A 23431-nucleotide genomic window follows, 5' to 3' on the forward strand; every position below is an offset into this window, starting at 1 on the left:
TTGTAAACATTATGTTAGGTAAAATAAGCCAGTCACTAAAGAATACATATTGTATAATTTCATTTATATGAAATGTCTAGAATAGGCAAAATCTATAGAGAGAGAAAGTAAATTAGTGGTTTCCAGAGGCTGGGAGGAGAAGATAATGGGTAGTGACTGCTAATGGGCATGGGGTTTCTTTTTGGGATGAAAAAATTGTCCTGGAATTAAATAGAGGCTGATTTGCAGCTATGGACCTCCAGAAAAACATGTTTTTAAACTTAATCCATTCCTGTGAGTGTGACCTCCTAAATAGGCCTTTAAATGAGGTCACTTCAGTTAAGGTCACTTCAGTTAAGGTGTGGCCCAACTAAGTCAGGATGGGTCTTAATCCTATAATTGAAGCCTAATAGGGAAGGTCATAAAGAGAGAGAGAAAGTCAGAAGGAGCAACCAGAAGCTGAACATCCAAGGAACCCAGAAGAGAAGGGAGAAGCCAGGAGAGGCCACCATATGCATGGCCATGTGACAGAAAAGCCAAGGACCAAGGCTTGCTGGCAGCCAGTTCCAGAATGCCAGAGTCTTCTGGGAGAAAACATCATTTTGATGACTCCTTGATTTTGGACTTCTCCTAGCCTCAAAACCATGGGCCAATACATTCCCATTGTTTAAGCCAACCCATTCCATGATATTTTATTTAGCAGCCACTAAAATAGTGCTGATGGTTCTGCAACTCTGGAAATATACGAAAACACTGTTGTATAAATTTTAGAATAAATTTTAGGAAATCAATCTGACTCTCCTGGGCTCTTTCTTCCTCTTCTCTCTGATTATCAGTATTACTGGAGGAGCTACTCAGCTGCCTCTTGTGTTTTCTTTGAGTTGATGCTCCAAGTTCTTTACCTTTAGCTAAAGCTTCACCTTATCAGACGCTAGAGACTGAACAACTGAATGCAAGGACTTGGCAGAGGCATTTTCTCCCCTGAGCATTGTGACCTCACTTCTCAGTTTTTGAGCTCTGCCTCCTTTTCTGTGAGTATGGCACTGGCAGTACTGATCAATTTCCACAAGGAAGCTTTTTCTTCCTCTGTGTCTTTTATGTAGTTGGATTCTTTCTTTTGCATTTCTAACAACTGATTATTGAGTACACATCTCTTTTCTTTCATCTTTTAATGACTTGTGACTTCATCCCTGCTTGTCTCCATCTCCTCAGCAAGTTTAATGTTCTCTTCCTGCAGTGCTAAAAGCTGCTGTGACTTCTGAGATGCTGCCTGCTTCAGGGTTTCTATTTCTTTCCTGAATTCTTCCATTTTTGATTCTCTACAGCAGGGGTTTTAACCTTTTTTGTTCCACGGAACCCTTTGCCAGTCAGGTGAAAACCACAGACTCCTTACTAAGTCCACACTATACTGTGTACTATTTAATAAATATATCACACCCGCACCAACATGTCCCCACAAAAATAATGTTTTTTTGAATTTCAATTCAAGCTCACGGACCCCTTGTTAAGAACCCCTGCTCTACAGTCAGAATTTCTTTTGATTTTTTTCAGCTCTTCTGCACTTTTCAAATTGTTTTCTATAAGTGTATCCAATTCATTCTGTATTTTCTCATTTGTTTGCTTGGTGTCCTCCAAGGAAGCCAGGGTTTCTTCTACTGTCTGGGCAGCTTTGGCTTTCAGCCTGGTTTTTCAGTTCCTCCACCTCCTGCAATAAGACACTGTTCTCCTCATTTATAGCCCTCTGCTTTTCCACCATATCCAACAGCATCTTCTGTAGGTTCTGTAGGGCTTCTTCAGACTTTGTTTTTGTCTCAGATTGACTTTTCATCCCTGGTCTTCAGATCTTGATACTGGTTGTGGCTTATTTCCATTTTCTTTCACAGGTTCCACATGTTTTCCTGCATTCTTTCTTTTCTTCCTCATGCTTTTAAGCTGTTTCTTGCTGGCTTTGTTCAGCTTTTTTTTTTTTTTTTTTTTTTTAAGATTTATTTCATTTATTTATTTATTTGTTTGTTTATTTTTCCTCACCCCCCTCATTGTTTGCACTTTGATGTGTCTTTAGGAGACACTGGGAACTGAACCTGGACCTCCAAAGTGGGAGGGAGGTGCCAAATCATTTGAACCACCTCTGTTTCCTGCTTTGTTTTGTCTCTCCGTGTTTTTTCTTCTTGTGTCTCTTGTTGCTTCATCTTGTTGCCCCTGCCATGGCATCAGCTCACTGTCTTGCTCACTTTCTTTAGGAGGCACCAGGAACCTCTGCTCCCTGCTTTGTTGTGTCTCTCATTATGTTTTTCTTCTTCTGTCTCTTGTTGTGTCATCTTGTTGTGTGAGCTTGCTGCACCTGCCCCTTACACCAGCTCACTGTCTTCTTTAGGAGGCACCAAGAACCAAAGCCAGACCTCCCATGTAGTAGGCAGGAGCACAGTCACCCAAGCCACATCCTCTTCCCTTTGTTCAGCTTTGAGGGCCAATTCCCCAAAACTTTTCTGCAGAAAACTTGCATTATCATTTTCCTTTGTAAGTGTTAGCTCTAAGTCTTCCACTTATCTTTTTTTCAGGTGTAATTCATCATTCATTTTTGCCAGCTGAAAAGAAAGATTTCCTGACATGTTCATTATTTCAGCAATGTCATTTTCCAGTTTTTCCTTCACTTTCTTCTGCTGCATTTCTTTTTCACCTCACCCTCTAAATTTTGTCTCCTTATCTGCTAAATTTTCTCTCAACTCCTATTCAAAAGACAGAGTGTTAAACTGTTCTTTTTGGTGTAATTTATTTGCAGTTTCTTGCATACTTCTCTGAACACAGAGCACCTCTTCTGAAGCATCAGCAAACTTTGCTTTCACGATCTGAAGTTCTTTTTCCAAAGCCTCTTTCTCTTGACTGACTTCACTCAAATTTTCCTGAAGGATAGTAAGCTTTAGCTCTCTCCCCAGGAGCTCTTGGGTAATGCTACCAGCCTTGCCACTCTCAGCATTCTTTTCAGTCTCTAAAATTTTAATCTGTTCCTCAGCTGCCTCAAGCTGCTAAGTTTCTCGATTTCCAATTTACCTTCGGAAATGGCTGTCTAAAGTGCATCACTGTCCACGAGCTTTTCTTCAGTAGTTTTGAACTATGATGTAAAATTATCAATAACCTTGTTTTGTTCACTGCATTCGGCTTGCAGTACCTTAGCTCCTTTACCTTTATTTCAGCTTCCTGTAATTTGTTTAACGTGTCCTCCATTTCTACCAGATGTTGGTTTTCTGTTTTGTCCAGTTTCAATTTGACGGCTTCCAGACTGTTCTCCTTTTCCTTAGTGAGTTTCATTAGTTTAGACTTTAGAGCTTCTATCTCTTTAGCATGCACAGACTGTTCAGAGTCGTGTTTTATGTTGAAAGCTTTCTATTTTGTGCTAATAATCCAGTCTTTTTTTTTTTTAAAGACTTATTTTTATTTATTTAATTCTCCCCCTCCCCCGGTTATCTGTTCTCTGTGTCTATTTGCTGCATCTTGTTTCTTTGTTCGCTTCTGTTGTCGTCAGAGGCACGGGAAGTGTGGGCGGCGCCATTCCTCGGCAGGCTGCTCCCTCCTTCGCGCTGGGCGGCTCTCCTAACAGGCGCACTCCTTGCGCGTGGGGCTCCCCTACGCGGGGGACACCCCTGCGTGGCATGGCACTCCTTGCGCGCATCAGCACTGCGCATGGGCCAGCTCCACAAGGGTCAAGGAGGCCTGGGGTTTGAACCGCGGGCCTCCCATGTGGTAGACGCACGGCCTAACCACTGGGCCAAAGTCCGTTTCCCAATCCAGTCTTAATTTTTCTATTTCTGTCTTCAACTTGGCAAATCCTGTCCTCTCTGTTCCAACCCCCTTGTTAAAGGGTACCTTCAGGTCTTCCATTCCCTGCTGTTGAGATGCAATGGTAGTCTCCAGCTTTGGCTTCCACAGAGCTATCACATCTGAATTGTCCTTGTTGGCATGATCAAGCTTGTTTTTCAATGACTGATTTTCTCTGGAAAGCTACTCTGTTGCCATGTGATGTACCTTTATCTCCTTCTGATGAGTTTCCTCACAGGCTTCAAAATAATCCTTTCGAGAAATTATTTCTCTCTGGTGGTCAGTCTGGGTGGTTTCTAACTTTTCTTGCAAAGAACTTATCTCTTGCAAAAGAGAGAGAAAGTGACGTATCCATGTCACCAGCAGGCTTATTGGACTCTGGCTTTCTTCGGAGCTCAGCTACTTCCTGTACTCTCAACTATAGACCTTTTTCTAATTTCATTTTTCCTAAACTCAGTAACAGTGGACTTTCAAAAGAAGAATCAGGACCTCGAGATGAAGGTAGAGATGACGTCAGAAGCAGCCCTTACTGGGAATGGGAATGACTTGAGCAATTATGACAGCAATGACCAGGAGAAACAGTCCAAGAAGAAATCCCACCTCTTCTGTGACATTTGTGACTGTTTTGATCTCCATGACACAGAGGATTGTCCTACTCAGGCACATTGTCTGAGGACTCTTCCCCCATTCCACACACCGTGGCAGTTGGAGCAGGGACCACCCATACTGTGAAATCTGTGAGATGTTTGGGCATTGGGCAACCAAACAACTGCAGTGACAAGACCTTCTGATGAAGCCTTATGTCAAGAACTGGTCTTTCTTGGTGCCACTAGCATTTAAGCAACTTAACACCAGCATTGTGTGTGCAGACTTCAGGAGAACTCATGTTATTTTTGACTTTCATCAAATCCAAGAAAATATTTTAATCTTCCATAAATAGCCCTGTTAGTCTCCCCTTATTATGTTAGAATAATAAAGAAATATTTAGTAGGTGAGTTTTCACCTCTAATTTTGTCTTCTTGATTTTTAACAGTTGTAACAAGACATTACACCCCATGCTATTACCTTTATCGTCCCTAGGGAAACCTCATCGAACAATCACTAACCTTACAATACCTTATTTAAATAACTTTAAAGTATGCTGTTACTTTTCATATTTGCACTAAAATGTTTCCAGGCTGCGTTTGTATATTTAGAGTTTTTGGTTAAGCTTTGACACTAGAATGAGTTTAAAAAATGCACCATTTTTCATTTTCATCTACTCATTTAAAGTATTTTATTCTTAATCAAAGAAATATCTGAGCTCTTTGCACTACCAGATGTCAGTAGCGCCTTTATTTCAGGCTTAGGTGTGATTATTAAATCATGAAATAGGTAAAGGGGGAAAGAAGCCCCAAACTGATGTGGGGACATTTTGTAATCTATATACTGTACCCACGTACTCTACTACGATGTTTTGTTTACTGGTTTTGCATAATTTTAACTTCTATATATTATATGTATATATTTTTATAAAATCTGTATTTTTGGAGAAAAAACACCCAATGTGTCTTTCTGTTCCGACTTTTACCTTATAAAAAAAGAAAATGTATAAAATCATCATCAAGATATAACCAACAGGGCAGAAATAGCATGGCTTTCCAACTATTTTTTCTTTTTGTTTTCATTTGATTTCCTTACCAGATCTAAATAACTGAGAGAATTTTCTTCAAAAAATTGTTTCCTTCTCTGGCAGATAAACCCCAGAGAAGGAAATTAATTAGATAATAAGCCACTATAACACACCTAAATTAACCAATCTTCCTTTACATGTTTTTTTCTTTATACTGTGTTTTTAGATAAATGTATGTTAAGAAATTCAACATTAATAATTCTGGGTTTTCTTATCACAAAAAATAAAATGAAGGACCTCAACCATCAGATCCATTTATCACCCAGACTGAATCTATTTATCTTCATTTGAATGTCTTTCAGAATATGTAAAAAGTAATAAATAAAATGTATCTTCCATACTACATGTATAAGAACTTCTATTAATTGTATATATATATATATGTCTTTGAGGTATTTTCCCTCAAGATTATCAACTGTGTTTGATAAATGAATAATAAATAAAACTCTAATCAGCTGTTAAAAAAATAGTAAATTTTATGTATGTGAAAATTTTATGTCTGTTTTCACTCTTAAAAATTATAAAAGAATTAATTGAAATTAATTGCAATTTTAAAAAGAAAAGTTGAATGAGATACTTGATACATGGTATGTGCATAATAAATGCTAATTACTATTATAATGTGCACCTCTGTTGTTGCTAATTTTTTTGTATCCTGTTACAACGTCCAGATTGATTTATCTTTCTGTTTTCTACTAGACCATAGTCTCAGAAGCTGCCTATGACTTCTCCTGAGTTCTGCTGAGATAGTATAAGTTGTAATTTTGGAATCCCAGTTCCATTTTGCACAGGGCTCCATTGTCCCTTCCTGCCTTCATGAAAGATTGGCAGTCATAGTACATTTCCCTCTGAACCTGAATATGGACTAAAAACTCTTCTCAGCATAGTGCTCTAAGAAATCACTGCCAATCTGTTTGATTTATCTATTGCTGCATAAGAAATCACCACAAAAGTTAGTGGCTTAAAACAACAACTATTTTATTATCTCTCACAATTCTGTAGGCTGACTGGGAACAATTAGATGGTTCTACTCCAGGAAATGTCAACTGGGGTTGCAGTTTCCTGGGAGCTCAACTAGGCAAGAATATCCAAGATGGCTCATTCACATGGCTCACAGTTGGTGCCAGCTTTTGGCTAGGAGCTCAGGTGGTTTCATCAGCTGGAGACCCTCAGATCCTTTCCACCTGGCCTCTCTGTATCACTTAGGCATGGCAGCCAGGCTCCAAGAGGGACAGAGTAGAGGCTGCCAGTTCCAAAACACCAGTTTCACCACATTCTACTAGACAAAGCCAGTCACAAGATCAGCCTGGGTCCAAGAGAAGGGAACATATAATCTCTACTTTTTGATAAAAAGATAAGCATGTGCATACAGGGAAGGAAGGAATTGTTGGCAGTGAAGTTTTGAACCTTTTCATGGTCCACTAGCCACAGAAATGCACAGTATTTTCATATGCAGAATATATTCCTTCCCTCCCCAAATCCCCAAAAGCCAAATCCCAGATTCAAAGTCTAAAATCTCATCTAAATCAGGTTCAATTGTGGATGGTGAATCTACAGTGTGGTTGTTAGGTATAGCTACTCAGATATGGTTCCTCAAATGCAAAGACATGTAAACTAAAAATATAAGTTTTCTATTTCCCACATACTCAACATATAATGGTGAGAAAGGAACAAGATAACTACAGTATATACTCCCAATCTTAAGTAGGACAGGGCTAATGGACATAATAGTCACTGGTCCATAGCAATTCTGAAACCTTCCAATTCCAAAGGCAGGGATTGTTCCTAGAGTAGTTCTACTCCCTGAAGTAGTTCTCCATGGCTCTTGACTCTGCCCTCTGAGCTCTTGGCTTATCCTCTGAATCATTTTTTCTTTACCATTACAAGTGCTTTATGTTTGCAGCTGAGTAGGTTTCTCAACCTGCTTTCTTCCAAAAGGAGGTTAGGGCTCCAGAGTCTTCTTTTCATTTTGAACTATTTACCTTTTATGCAAAGCTGGTATAATTCTTTAAAAATGTTTGTAGACTTCCTATATATAAAATTATAATTGACTCCATTAAACAAAACCCACACCCATAAATCTTCCCAAAATAAGCCCCCCTCTACTTTAGGCTAAGAGTCATGATGGTGTTGTGGGAAAATACCATTAAGACTCTTAGAAACTTGGTATAACGGAGGGCAATATGAGGAACGGGCCCTTCAGATTCTAAAACCCTATTGACTAGTTCAGAGGAGCTACAAGATATGCCCTTAATTCTTTCTGAGGTTTTATCAAAGGCTTATGGCCACAACCTTGGTCTGCCCTTGACTCTGAGGTCATGTTACTGATATACCCTGAAATTGACCTTTGCCTCCAGGTTTTAATTTTCATTGAGAATCCTTTGAAGGCTGTAGAAACTGGGAGCAAGAGAAGCTTTTCTTTTCCAACCCAGCATGTCCTGGGTTGGGAATGTAGCTCCTTGATTCTGCTTGAAAACTAAAGATTTCCTTCTTTAATTAATTTCCTTCTACCTGTACCTTAATGGGCACAGTTAAAACAAATCAGCTGGCCTTTTCAACATTTTGTCTGATATCTCTTCAGGAAAATCCTCAAGTTCATTAGGTATATTTTCTCTATTTCATGTTATTGCAGGTGATAGTGTTGCCACTTATTGCTCCTACCTAACACAGGTCGTGTCTTCTCCAGCTTTAATACAATTTTCTTATTGTCCTTGCAGCTCCAATTAACAATCTCTTAAGAGCTTTTGGGCTTTACACCTTGCCAAAACCATTGTCATAAACTTAGGTATTTGTTATAGAAACTCCTCACTTCTAGGCAAAAAATATCATTTTAATTATCTATTTATATGTGAAAACTACTCCCCAATAAAGCAGCTTAAAATAAGAGTGTTGTTTATCACAATTCTGTGGGTCAACAATTTATAAAGGGCACAGCAGAAACAGCTCATCTCTGCTCCATGTGTCTTTTAATGGAACTCGAACACCAACATGGCTTCTCCAATTACATGTCTGAGGCTTCCACTGGAGTGACTCAAAGGGCTGGGGGCTGGCTGGAATGACTTGCCTGAGGTTGAAAATATCTGCAGTCTCAGTTCCCACTGTTGACTTGGTGTTTTGGTTCTCTTTCACATAGTGTCAGTATATCTCCCTCTTCTCATGGCCTCTGCATGTAGTCTCTCTGGCAGGGCAAACAGACTTCTGACATGGCAGCTCAGGGCTTGCTAGAAGTTGGTAGGCCTTCAGAACCTGCCTTCATCAGAACAGGCAGAACCCCACTTCTGCCACATTCTCTTTTTTAAAGCAAATTAGAGGACCAGCCTGGATTCAAGTAGAGATGTTTACACAATGGTCTGTATATCAGGAGTGATTCATTGGGGGACATCAACATAATATAATACAACAGACATAATATAATAGACTTCCAATATCAAGTTGGCATTGACATAGAAGATGAATCCTATTTGCTGTTCCTGGTCTATTGCTAGACCTATTTGTTGTAGTCTGAAGCCTGCCACAGCTTGAAAACAGATGTACAACATCACATTGCCACATGCTGGCTCTGAGACATCTCCCACTGTTGTATGTTCTCTTCTTCCCCTCCCTTTTCCACTAACCCCACACATCCCTTGACAGAGTCATGTAAACGCTTGTGTTTGGTTTGGTTCCTTCACTAATGTTGCATACAGAGCATTTGGAGAAAACGACTTCAGATTGCCTCTGCCAAACATTTACTATTAATAGCAGTTCTTATTTCTGGGAAGCCAACTGTTGCACCAAAAATACAGAGCAGAGACATCAGATAACCTCTACACACTGATGGGGAGCACTTGTGTCTCATCTGCTCTAGAGTAAATAGCAATTGAAGACTCAAACTTAGGATGAGATGTAAGGAACACAAATTTATCTACCAGAAGGGGTCTTGCCACACATTTAGTGGATGTGCTGCAGAGGTCTGTGAACCCTCCAAAATTGCATGAAAAATTTTCAATGTTTGTACATTTTTCTGGGAAAAAGATCCATTTGCTTTTAACGGATTATTAAAATAATCTGTTTTCTGGAGACTCTATGACCCAGAAAAGGTTAAGAACTTGGTCTCATGTAGAATTATGTGATACACTTTTCCCATCATTTAAAGGCCAACTTGCAACTTTTCTTGTCTTAAGCCATATTTTCCCACCACAAGTATGAAGAGGTGCAGGCTTTACCAATCATCCAGTCAAAAATAATAGAGAGAATAGCATTAACAAAAAAAATTATAGGCAATGCCCTATTATTATCCACTGCATAATAATTTCTTCTCATCTTTTTCTGTCTTCCACATGATCTTATTTTCTGCCTCTCTCCATATCTTTCCATCTCTAGCTCACCTCCTGCATATTCTAGTTTTTTCAGATAGCAGTGCTCCCCAAATTGATCTGATTTAATGCAATCCCTATCAGGATCCCAGCTAACTTCTTTGTAGAAACTGATAAGCTGATTCTAAAGTTCATATGGAATTGCCAGGAACCGAGAATAGCCCAAAACAATCTTGAGGAATTACAAAGAAGGAAGACTCACACCTCTCACCTTCAAAATTAGTATTAAAACAGCAGTAGTCAAGACAGTGTGGTACTGGCATGAAGATAAGATATATAGAATGAAGGTATAGAATTGAGAGTGCAGTAATGAAACTGAGTATCTATAATTAACTGACTTTTGACAAGGGTGATAAAACCTTTCAGTGGGGGAAAGAATAGTCTTTTTAACAAACAGCACTAGGACAACTGAATAGACACATGCAGAAGATTGCAAGTCGACCCTTACCTCATACCATTTACAGAAATTAATTCAAAATGGATCAAAGAGCTCAGTGTAAGATCTAAAACTGTAAAACTCTTAGAAGAAAGTATGTATATACTCTTTATAACTTTAGGTTTGACACCAAAAGCACAAGCAACAAAAGAAAAAATAGATAATTGGACTTCCTCAAAATTTAAAATGTTTGTGTTTTAAAAAGTAAAAAGACAATCCACAGAATGAGAAAAAATATTTGCAAATTAAAATATCTGATAAGGATCTGGTGCCCATAATATATAAAGAAGTTTTACAACTCAAAAAACAAAAACAAAAAAACAACCTACTTTTTAAATGGGAAATGAACTTGAATAGAAATTTTTCAAAGTAGATACACAAATGGCCAGTAAACACATGAAGAGATGCCAAATAGCATTACTTATTAGGGAAATGCAAATCGGAACCAAAATAACATATGACTTCATACCTACTAAGATAACTATAATTTTTTTTAAAAGAGGAAAATAAATGCTGCGGAGGATGTGGAGAAATTTGAATGTTCATACATTGCTGGTGAATATGTAAAGTGGTAGAGCTCCTGTGGAAAACAGTTTGGGGGTTCCTCAAAAAGAATTACCATATGACCCAGCAATCCAGTCCTAGGTATGTTCCTCTGTGTATGTGTCCAAAAGATGGAAAACAGATGTTCAAACAAAAATTTGTGAAGGAAATGTTCCCAGCAGCACTATTCTCAATAGCCAAAAATGGAAACAACCCAAATATCCATCAATGGATGAATGGGCAAATCAAATATGGTATATCCATATAATGGAATATGTTTGGGCCATAAAGAGAATTTAAGCATTGATACATGTTACAACATAGATGAGCCTTAAAAACTTAATGCTAAGTGAAAGAAGCCAGAAACAAAAGACCAAGTATTGCTTGGTTCTATATATTTGAAATGCCCAGAATAGGCAAATCTATAGAGATAGAAAGTAGAACAATGGTTGCTTAGGGCTGGGTGGGTGTGTGGTGTATAGAAAGGATGAGGGGATATAGGTGAGGGTACTGGGGTGGGAGAAGTAATAGCTAAAGGTTAGGGAGTTTCTTTTTCAGGTGATGAAATAGTTCTGAACAGATCGTAGTGATGGTTGCGCCTATTTGTGAATACACTAAAAACCAATAAATTGTACACTTAAATGGATGAATTTTTAGGTTATAGGAATCATATCCCAATATATTTGTTTGCCTTGATCCAAGATGGTGGAGTAGGGAATGTTGGGCTACAATTTTTGTGTAAAAATTGTGGGAAGGTAGGCAGGTTTGCCAGGCATAAGGGAAGCTGGGGTGTCATGAGCATGATCAGAGAGAGTGGCTGCGGGGGGGCGGGGGAGAAGGATAAGCAGCTGGGCACCTGGGAAAAGGGGAACCAGCCAGCTGGCCCTGGAGAAGAGGGGAGCATACTAGCCCACCCAGGAGGAGAGGAAAACTGCCCAGTCAGCCCTGGGGGAGAGGGGAGCTACTGAGGAGCCATCCCACAGGTGGGTCTGTGCCCAGCTGCTTAGGGTACGGGGAAGCAGGGTGTGCCTCAGGGAGAGCTGAGGGAACTTAGCCAGAGGGTTTTATTTCTCTCTCCCTTTTTTGACTATCCTTTTTCCTTTGTTTTGTATTAATTGTTTGTTTGTTTCTTCTCCTCTTCCTTACATTCTTTCTTTCTCCTGTTTTTCTTTTTTTTTCCTTCTCTTCCTATCTCTTATATTTTATTTTCCCTTTTTTCTTTTTTCCTCACTTTTTATCTTTTAGTTATTATTATTACCTTTTTTCTTTTTATCCCTTTCCATCCTCTGTTTTATTTTTTCCTTTCTTTTACTTTTTCCTTCTTCTTTTCCTCCTTCCTTTCTGCTTTTCCTTGTTTTGTCTTTTTTCTTCTTTTCTCACTTATCTGGTATTTTTACTTTATTTTATTTTATTATTTTTCCCTATTTCTTTTTTTAACTTTAAAAGTTTTATTCATTTTTATTATATTCCCCTTATTATTTATTTTTTCTGTCTCAGTTTTTGTTCTTTTTCCTTCTTTCCTTCTTTTTTATTTTATTTTATTTTCCTCTTCATTCTTTCCTTTTTTGAAGATCTGATTTTTTCCCCCATTGAACATGGGCAACTGTAAGAATATAGAATAAGTGGAAGAAAGTGATAAAAACTACTCCTACCACAAAACCAAGCAAAAATAAAACCCTAGACAAAAGAGAGAACTAACCAACTGAATAAGTCTATCAAGATAAAAAGATGCCTAGACATCAGCAAAAAATTAAAAGCCATACTATAAAATAGGAAATCTTGGCCCAACCTAATGAACAAACCAAAAAGCAGGTAGAGACACACAACATGAAACAACTAATCAAGGGTGTCCTAAAAAATACCCTGAATCAACTTGATGAAATGAAGGAAATGATAAAGGATATCAAGAAGACACTGGGGGAATATACAGAAGAAATTGTAAATGTGTAAAAAAACATAACAGATCTTACAGTGATGAAAGGCACAATGCAAGAAATTAAATATACACCAGAAGAAGCACATAACAGCAGATTTGAACATGCAGAGGAAAGAATTAGTGAAGTCAAAGACAGGACATATTAAATTGCACAGATAGTAGAACAGATAGACAAAAAATGGAAAAAATTCAGCAGGGACTCAGGGAATTGAATGACAAAAAGAAAAACACAAATATATGCACTATAAACATCCCAGAGGTAGAAGAGAAGGGAAGGGGTCAGTAGGAATGTTTGAGAAGTAATGGTCGAAAATTTTCCAACTCTTATGAGGGACATGGATATAATGTCCAGGAAGTGCAGTGTACTCCAAGAGCAATAAATCACTATTACTGTTTTAAAAAATGTTCCAGCTATATCCCTGGGCATGACTTAACCTGTTCTTAATATTGAAAGGATAACCTGGAAGAAATTAGATAATCTTATATCCATGGAGTGACTTAATCTGAGACAAGAACTAGCAGCTTATAATGAAACTCTGGTGCATGTTTCCTATTGTCTTTTATCACATGCAGAGATGTGCTTTCCCTTTAACTTTGATAAGAATAGAGTTGACATATTTTATAGTATATTATTATTATTATTATTTTTTTACAGTTCATTTCTATTTATTCAGAAATCAAAGAGTGTGACAAAATGTAAAGGGCTATTTCTGTCTCTATAGATATGACTTCTAATCACTACTCACCAAATTCAACCTGAGTTTTATAACTCTGGTGATAAACTGTGAAGTTACATAGAAACATCTATTTTGGAGTCTTCATGTCCACAGAATTTCCCCAGAATTTCTTAGCCTCTTACACATTATACTTCTCTCCAGATTGCCAGTCATTAATAAAAAATTCTGGACAATGACTATTAACTCCTTAATAAAGTCTTCTTAGGGGTAAGTATATTATTTTAAAATTTTAACTCTTCCAATGATTTCCAGAAACATCATTATAGAAGTGCAGAAAAATTCACCTTTAATTTTCTTTATTGTCTATATCCAAAATAGGAAAGAGGGAGGAGAAAAAATTGATTTCCTCATTATTATGGCAAAGTGAAGTCTCTTTATATGGATTCACACACTGTATCAGTCAGGGTACTTAAGAGAAACAGAATACATATATATGTATAATATGAGGCTTATTTTAAGGAATTGGTTCATGTGACTCTGGGGGCTGGCTAACCTGAAATTTGTAGGGCAGACTGACAGGCTGGAAACAACTCAGGCAGGACTTTTATGCTGCATTTTTGATGCAGAATTTCCTCTCTGGGAAACTGCAGGTTGTGTTTTTAAGGCTTTCAAAGGATTGGATGAAGCCCACCCATATTATGGGAGGTAATATCCATTACTTAAAGTCAACTGACTGTAGATGCCAATTACATCTATAAACTACCTTCACAGAAAAACACCTAGATTAGTGCTTGATTAAAAAACTGGGTAGCCAGGTGGACTGTTTCAGTTTGCCAAAGGGCTACTGATACAAAGCATCAGAAATGGGTCAACTTTATAAAGGGTATTTATTTCAGGGAAAAGCTCAAAGCTCCAAGGCCTTGAAAAGTCCATCTGAAGGTACCATAAGAGATGCTTTTTCACCCAAGTCAGCAGCCTCGTGGTGAAGCAAGATGGCAACAGATCTCTGCCAAGGTCTCTGCCTTTCTGTAGCTCTTGGCAAACCTTGCATAGGGCTTGTCTCTTAACAGGCTTCCTCTTTCTTCTTGAGTTTCTCTGTAAGCTATCAGGCATATGGCTCATCTCTCCATGGGTTTTATCTCTTTGAGTCTCTCTGGGGCTTCTCTCCTTGCAGCTCAGCTGTAGGCAAAACTGTTGTCCTTTCTCTCACAGAGCCAAATCGAATATGGCAGCTTCCTTTATCTATGTGCCTGTCTCTCTTCATGTCTCTGGGTTTATAGCAGACCCAGAGAGGGGACAGAGACTCAGCATTCCTATGATGAAAAAGACAGGCATGAGTTTACAGCCCAACTGAGAATATGGACAAATAAGTATCATACTTCTAATAAACTGTTCTGTGGGCTGTGACATGCTAGCACTCATGAACTGCCACACACTGTGCTAGGTATGCTGTATCCTTATCTAATCTAATGCTTACAATATCCCTATGAGCTAAACAGTGTTCTTCTCCTCACTTTACACAGGAGGACATCAGAGAAATTAAAAACTCACCAAACATCACAGAGCTTTGCGCTCAAGTCTATCTAACTCCACAACCAGAGAGTTCTTATCTGCTACACTATGCCGTTTCCCACAAAACTAAACTGTGGTGTGGTGCTTGACATCATCACCTTGACTGTGGTCAGGACTGGGAAGGAATAGAGTGAAGCAATGTTAACAGAGTCTCAAGCTACTCATGTGCAGGAAGCTTTCTTATGAGAATTAGGAATAAAATAACAACATGCTTTATAAAGGTTATCCTCTATGACCCAAACCATTTTTTAATTCCAGGAGTGAAAAAAATCTCTGCAAAATGAACAAAAGTGATAGAAGGATTGTTTTAAAAAAGAGATTCCCACTCATTTTCACAAAGGCTGTATTCATATTTCCAGGGCTTTGTCTGAAATTCAAGAATAAAAAGAAAAAAAAAAAGGACTAGCTCTCCTTCTTAAGAGGGAAAAAGAGAGGGGGGTAGAGCAAGAGGATGACAAGACTATACATAAAAATACAGTTTAAAAATTCTGTCTCTCTCCAAGGCCAGAAGGCTGCCCAGGTCAGACAACCCCAACTGAAACCCATAGTTTGTAAATGTCCCCACACCCTACTCCCTGAGGTTTGACCAGACATATTCTTACAGTTGGTATTACTATCTAGTAAGTCAGAGGAAAGTGGCTTTTCTTTGACTTCTCCTAGGGAGATTTGTCTTTTATCAGAAGAAAAGTTAAGTTCTTGCAAAAGGAAGAGGTCTCAAGGTAATGGATACAAAAAAATAATCCACTATAGCAAAACTTGCTTCATAAAAATGTTCTGCTACACATTTATTTGCAGTTTGTACATGTCACCTTGAGATAACAAGAACATGGTCTACTAGCTGGATGCTCAGATTCTAGTTCAAATTCTAGAATGACCAACAGGGTGACTTTTTTCAAGTCATTTCACCCCATTGGGGTTTGGTTTCCTACTCCATAAATTGAGAGTGTTTGGACTTCATAGCTCTCCTTCCCGTTCTAATAATCTGTGATTGCATTGCATGAACCCTACCTGGATAGTTACTTATCCTGATATCTTTCCAGCAGATGACTTCTCAAGGGAGACCAGACTCTGAGCATATATAAGCCATATTTATGTCTGAACTGGTGGGCCAACCAGCCTTGATAACCTTCCTCATGCCAGGAAAAGTCTGTAATAGGGCAAAACTCAAGACAAAATTAGAGTTCAAGATGGCTTGTATAACGTCCTGACCTGGGAAAACAATGAGGTTCATACCAACTGAATCTAAAGGGAAGGAAACTGGATAAAATGACCCAGGTATATGGGGATAATATTTTGAAAATGTTATTCCTCTGTGAATTTTCATCCTCTTCCTCTAAATTATGCTTCATCACAGCCATTCCACACCAAGAATCCAACAGAACTGATGAGAGTGAAAGCCACTTCAGGCAGGAGGAAGCTTTGTGTGTGTGTGTACACACGTGCATGAGAGGAGAGGGTCCACCCACCAGACTGGAAGATGAAAATGAAAGTGTGCCCTTTTAGTCTCCAGTGGCTTATGGGAAGTATAAGGCAACACAGGAGGGGAGAAAGGATGAGGCATGCATGCCTTGAACTCTCCCTCTTTCAGCCAAAGTTCTTGAGTGTTAGTCATTGCTGCATAACAAACCTAACAGCTTAAAAGAACACACTTATTAGCTTAGGTTTTGGTGGGTCAGGAGTCTGGCATTGCTTATCTGGGTCCTCTGCTTGGAGTCTCACAAGAATGCAATAAAGATGCCAGCCTGGCTGCATTCTCATCAGGAGGCATGATTGGGGAAGAATCTGCTTCCCAAGCTCACTTAGGCTTGGCTGAATTCATTTTCTTATGGCTATAGGACTGAGGGCTCTGGCTTCTTACTGGCAGCTGTCTGCCTCCCTGAGATCCCAGAGGCCACCCACAGTTCCTTGCCACATGGGCTTTCCCTACATGGTTGCTTCATCAAGCTAGCAAGGAAAGTCTCTAGAGTGAGTCTGCTAGCAAGATGGAAATTTATATTACATAATGCAATCACAGGAGTGACACAGCATCTTTTTTTGCCATATTCTGTTAAAATCACCTCACAGGTACCACGCATACTCAAGGGTATTATAGAAGGGCATGGACACCAAGAGGTGGGGATCATAGAAAGTCGCCTTAGAGTCTATCCACCACATATACCAAATGCCACAAATATAAAAGCAAAGAGGCCCTTGCCCTAGTTCTTGTTTGAGTATCTGGTGGAAACTCTCTTGTAGAGTACCAGCCATCTCACCCCCACCCCACCTTGCAACGTGTGATAACCACATACAAGCAAAATCATCATTAGGTGGGAAAAGGGCCGAGTCAGAGTCTCCCTTCTGGTATGGAAAGTATTCCGATGGTTTTGGGGATGCCTTACAGAAGGAACTGGAAAATAACTGACTTGCTGAACAGCCAGTTTACCAGAGGGGTCACCATGGTGGCAAAATGAGCCTGTGGCCAAGGACTGGAAAGTAGAAAACCCAGGTCAAGAAGCAAGCGGGAGTCACGGCCAGACTTCAGGAGGTTATATGGCACTAGATGCATCAAAAGAGAGAAATATTAGGCCCAGAACAAGCTGAGAGAGAAGAGGCCTCAAATTTCCAGCCGTACATGCCAGCTGGGCAAGCAGTAACAATATAAGGAAAGGGCACAATCCAGCAAGGCCAGTAAGGACTCGGGGAATAGCCAAAGTTCTGCATAAAGCCTCTAGGGCCGTTTCTCACTGCCATGGGGACAGAGTAACCCCTCCTCCCCCATCTATCTCTTGACAGGGAGAAGCAAGAGAACTCTGAAAGTCTAAGCGTTTACCTGAAAGGAACTACTTTAAACCAAAAAAGAGACTGACATATTGTTAATTGGCTCATTTAAAGTTCACATTTGTTTCCCTGCTACCCCAGGGCTGGAGGATCCTGTAGAAAATTCTATCGGTTATAGAGAAATAAAAGAAACTACATTTTCTTTGCACATTTGGATTGTGTGAGTAAATTTGTAATCTTGCTACACCTGCTATATAACAGGCACTATACACATATGTTTTCATAGAGTTCTTCCACAACCCTATGAAGTAAGTGTTATTATATTCCCATTTTACAAATGATGTTGAAACTCTGAGAGGTTAAGTAATTTGCATAAGGTCACACCTGCTATTTGGCAAAGTTTGTATAAGAATCCAGGATTGTCTGATTCCCCTACTTTGCTCTATTCATTGTACTTCTGTATAAGTCAGGGTAGGCTAACTTCTGTAACAAGCATTCCCCAAATCTCAACGGCTTAGCATAATAAAATTTTGATTCTTGCTCATGTCACAGTCCAATGCAGCCTGGTAGATGAGGTTCTGCTTTATATAATCATTTACACTCCTTCCATCCTCTGGCTGTACGCATCTCTAAATCCTTAAGAGTCCTCTCGATTCAGCCAGCAAATACAGGAGGAAAGATCATGGAGAATTCTTGTGTGGTATGATTTTATGGGCAATTACTTCTGCCAACTTCAATGGCCAGAACTTAGTGACATGATGCCACCTACCTGCAAAGAAGTCTTAGAATCGTAATCTAGGTGTACACCTAAAAGACAGAGGAATGGGATTTTGTGGACAAATAGCATTCCTTGCCACAACCTCAAATACTCATAAACGTAAAAGACATATATAGCATCTGTCATAGTTCGCAGGCTACTATGACAAATACCACACAATGCGTTGGCTTAAGAAACAAGCCACCCAGTTTTGCCTCACAGTTTTGGAGACTAGAAGTTCAAATTAGGATGTCAGCAAGTCCGTGCTTTCTCTCAGAATCAGGCGAATTCTAGTGATGGTAATTGTAGCTGTTTGGTGTTATTTATGAATTCCCGAAAGAAGGATTATGTTTGTCAACTGGTCTGTTCCTCTGGGTGTGATCCCCTTTGATTGTATTAGATTCAGCTGAGATGTCTTTGATTAAATTATGTTAAGATCAAGACTGATTCGACCACATTAGTAGGGCGTGACTCAGGGCTAATCCCCACCCCCTTGGTGGACTGTACAAACAAATACTCAGGAAGACACAGGAGATACACAGGAAGGAAGAGAGCACTATAAACATGGCAGAGGAGAGAACTTTGATCCTGCAGCCCTGGGAAGAGAGAGAAACCATTGCTGGATAGCCTATAGCTGAGTTTGGGAAGAAGCTGGGCCCATGAGGCCTCAAGAGGAAGAAGACGCCCTGAGAGACAAGCCCTAAGCCAGCCTGCAGCTGAGAGCGAGGAAGGGTGAACTCTGGCAGAGATGGGCAACCATCTTTGGTGAGAAAACAACCTTGATCTGGACTCTGCAGGGTCTTGTAACTGTAAGCTTTTACCCCAAATAAATACCCTTTATAAAAGCCAACAGATTTTATGTACTTTGCATCAGCATCCTTTTGGCTGACTAATAGAGCAACTGTTTTAGTTTCCTAGACTGTTCAAGGAAATACCATATGATGGGTCAGCCTAAACAATTTGGTAATTTATTAGCTCATGGTTTTGAGGCGTATAGAAAGTCCAGATCCAGACATCATTAAAGCACTTCTTTCTCTCCGAACACTGTGGCATTCTGGGATTGGCCTTGGCCCTTAGCTTGTCATACGGCAAGGTACACGGTGGCCTCCTCTGACCTCTCCCTTCTTTCCTGGGTTCCATTGATTTCAACTTCTGGCTTCTCCCTCTGTGCCTTTCTCTGTCTCTGAATTTTGTTCTGCTTATAAAGGACTCCAGGAATAGGATTAAGACCCATCCTGATTGTGGTGGGCATACCTTAACTGAAGGGACCTCATCAAAAGGCCCTACTTCCAATGAGTGCGCTCCCACAGGAATGGATTACATTTAAGAACGTGTTTTTCTGGGAGTGCATACAGCTCCCAACCACCACAGCAGACCTCCATCTCATGGAGATCTTTCTTTCCTCTCTGGCTTCTTCTGACTTCTGGCTTCTTCTGACTGACTGCGTCCAAATTTCCTCTTTATAAGGCTTCCAGTCATATGGATTATGGCCCACCCTAATTCAGTTTGGTGATTTCTTTTTTTATTCATAATAAACTTTATTTTCATAAAAGTTTTAGATTACTGAAAGGTTATATCGAAAGTATAGGGGATTCCCATATAATCCACCCCTTCCCCTCTCACATTTTCCCCTGTAATAATATCTTTCATTAGTGGCCACATTTTAACTAATAATGACTTCAAAGGTCCTAACTACAAATAGGTTCACCCTGATAGAAACATGGATTAAGACTTGAACATGTCTTTTGTGGGGGGCGTAATTCAATCCTTAACATGCATCTTCCCCACCTCCCTTACTCCAGAGAAGTCAGATTTTCCTGCTATTAGATATAAAGGTCAAAATTCAGAAAATTAATCTGATAACAAAAACAGTAAAGGCAATAGATATACCCAGTGAACTTCAGGTTTGGCTTGATGATACACTACATTTTGCCACATTATCCATGGTCTATTTTGGTTTCATAAAAAGAAAAATATCAGTTGAAAGCCATGACTTCGGGATTTCCTCTGAGTTTTCTGTGGAAACAATCCAGAGGCCGATTCTAGTTGCTTGGTTAAAGCAACTAGATAGTTAAAATCATAGCATGGCCTAACTTTGAGATGTGTCTATGGCTTGATGTTAGAGTTCCTGTGGGAGGAGAAAATACAAGACAATATGATGGTCATACTATAGTTCTGGAGTTGTCTTAACTGCCTGGGCTTAAATAATTCACAAAACTGAAGATAATAATTATTTTGTAACTAAAATGGAAATTTCCATGTCCTGTTGGATTTTGTATTCCTGAGACTGGTAGGTACAGGGTGAATGTTTCTTTGTTTTACTTTACCAATAAATTCCTTTTAGTGGTAATTACAGGAAGATAGGTTTTTAAAATGTGTCTTTGGGTAAGATAAGGACAATACTTGGCTTTTTTAAACCACTGACCTCTTGGAAGAATATTCTGATGCTCAATAAATGCAGAAATAGGATAAATAACTATCTATTTGGGAATGTTTACCAAGTGTCCCTGACTTGGGATGGAATTAGTGATTTTCCAGCTGTGCCTTCTGGTACTCTTCAGGGTTTGATGGAGGAACCACAGGTACCATGGCTAGTGGATGGTAGAGCAGGAGGCACAATGAGGACACCAGCCCCCTACCTTAACTCAACCACAGAAGCTCCGTCTCTCTTGCATATATTAGGCTACCATATAAGATCTGAAGAATGCTAAGGTTAAAGACATTGATAAACCATTAGACTAAACCACTGGATTTGCTCAGGCATCTTATGCAGTATAAATAATTCTTCCCCTCTCTCTGTGTTTGAGAAAGAAACAATTGGGTAGTGCTGGTGGACAATCCAGAGTCTGTCTTTCTCAAAGGCAATTTGGAGAGTGGAAAGAGCAGATAGGCCTGACATCAAAACATGGATCTTACTAGGTATGTACAGTAATATATTGACTTTTCAGGATGGCTATAAAGAAAGTGGAAAATCACAGACTTAAAGAAGAGGCAATACATTGTAATGGTTAAGAGTATGGGATCAGGTGTTGCACTGCCTGACTTACTAGCTGGGTAGCCTTGGGCAAGTTAAGTAATCTCACTGATCCACAGTCTCTACATATGTAAAATGGGTCTAAAAATAGCATCCAGGTTTAAGGATTGCAAGAGTCAATGTGCATATAGTACTTGGCACAATGTCTGGCACATAAATGTGCAGCAATGACAACTGTTACAAATAATTATTAATAAAGTTCCAAGCATAGATCCAGACACACAGAAGACATTCAATATATCATAGCTATCAAAATTTTAATGCAAGACTGCTGTTCAGAAAAAGGAAAAAAAAAAAAAAAGTGAAGAAAAAAGAGAGGAGTTAGGTTGGTGATATTGAGTGAAAGTGATTTTTTTTAAAAGTCAAAGATAAATAGAAAAATTGAACAGATAAGCAAAAGAGTGAGGGTGGTCCACGAACTTGGGGAGCAAGGTAGCAAATAGGTAGACATAGGCCCATTACATGCTTTGGCATAGCACATACCAGTTTGTCAGCTTTGCTCACCCATACATTGTGCTCTTCTGGGATGATATCCAGCCTGGGGCCAGACTCAGGCAGGGTGCAGCAACTAAGAAGGTCAAGGAGGAGGGATGGCTAGCCAAAAATGGGGGCAGCTCTCCAGTTAGGGTTTTAGTTTTCAAGCCAGCTCCCGCGTGTGAGTTAACAGGCAAGTGGGCAGCGCCCAGTTGTGCCAGGCCCTCCATTAAATAACAGACAAAGGAATTGTATATATATAGCCCCTACCCTCAAGCACCTTGGGATGAAGACTCATCGGAGTCCTTTTTCTAGGGAGTCCATCAGGCAATAAGACCAGACAGCAACTTTGCAAACTCATGTTCTACCTTCTTAATATAAAAGCCAGTTCCCTCAAATTATCCATTAGAGGCCGAAGAAGAAAAACCCTACAGTAACTTTAAAAATCCAAACTGATTAATTTCTTAAATGAATAATTTAGATCTTAGACATGAAATCATTTGGAAGAGCCTCTACTTTAATTTCATTCTATACCTTGCAACACAGATGGATGCCACTATTTCAGCTCCTTAATGCTCATCTCATCTGCAACATGACCTCCAATATAAACAGAGAGAGAAAGCCAAGACTAATGGCAGAGCAGAGTTCCTTTCCAAATTTGAGAAAAGGACAGGTTTGAGTGAGCTGCAGGCATATTGTTGATTTGTTTTGTTTTGGTTTGGTTTGTTTTTTTGTTTGTTTTGCCCTTTCAAACCCTTCATCCAAAGGGAGGAAAATTTCAACTTAACAAATGACTTGTTAAGGGTGCATGATCGGGAACTGAAAAGTTAATCTAGAAGTGTGATCTGGAGATTACAAGGATTACCCATCTCCAACCATTTGAATACAATAGAATGTATCTCCCAAGAAAGACCTAGTGAATATATTTTCATATGCTTTTAAGGGTCAAGATCATTCTCATAAATGTAAGTTGTCCTTATAGGGTAACTGTAAGGAAGGATATGTTATTAACAGACAAATCAGATAAATGCACAGAATGGAGGTTTGGACCATGTGTTCAAATCCTGACTCCATCAATTACTAACTGTGAGACCTAGACTCATCTCTGTGCTTCAGCTTGCTGTCTAGAAAATGGGAATGATTATATTACTTACTTCATAACCTTGAAATGCAGATTAAATGATTGGTGCAATCCAGGTATACAACTTAATACACTATCTGAAACATAGACAGCACTCTCTTAGTTATTACTATTATTTACAAACAATAAAGCACCATTACTTCTCTAATGTCTCATGTTTATGGTTTTTTCAGAGCACTGAGATATAACACTGAAACATTTTCTACATGAGCTGCTAAACACTACTTCCCTAAAACCTCAGGCCCTGGAGTCCAGCAGACCTCAACCCCCAGGTACAACCATTAA

The 23431-nt window shown here is 39.3% G+C and overlaps 1 pseudogene; it reads right to left on the bottom strand.

Moving 5' to 3' along the window:
- Positions 1-675: 675 nt before the first annotated feature.
- Positions 676-4234, bottom strand: LOC101432145 (CAP-Gly domain-containing linker protein 1-like; annotated as a pseudogene).
- Between the last annotated feature and the right edge of the window lie 19197 nt (positions 4235-23431).

The sequence above is a fragment of the Dasypus novemcinctus genome, chromosome 9 (assembly GCF_030445035.2).
Source record: "Dasypus novemcinctus isolate mDasNov1 chromosome 9, mDasNov1.1.hap2, whole genome shotgun sequence".
Taxonomy (NCBI): Eukaryota; Metazoa; Chordata; class Mammalia; order Cingulata; family Dasypodidae; genus Dasypus; species Dasypus novemcinctus.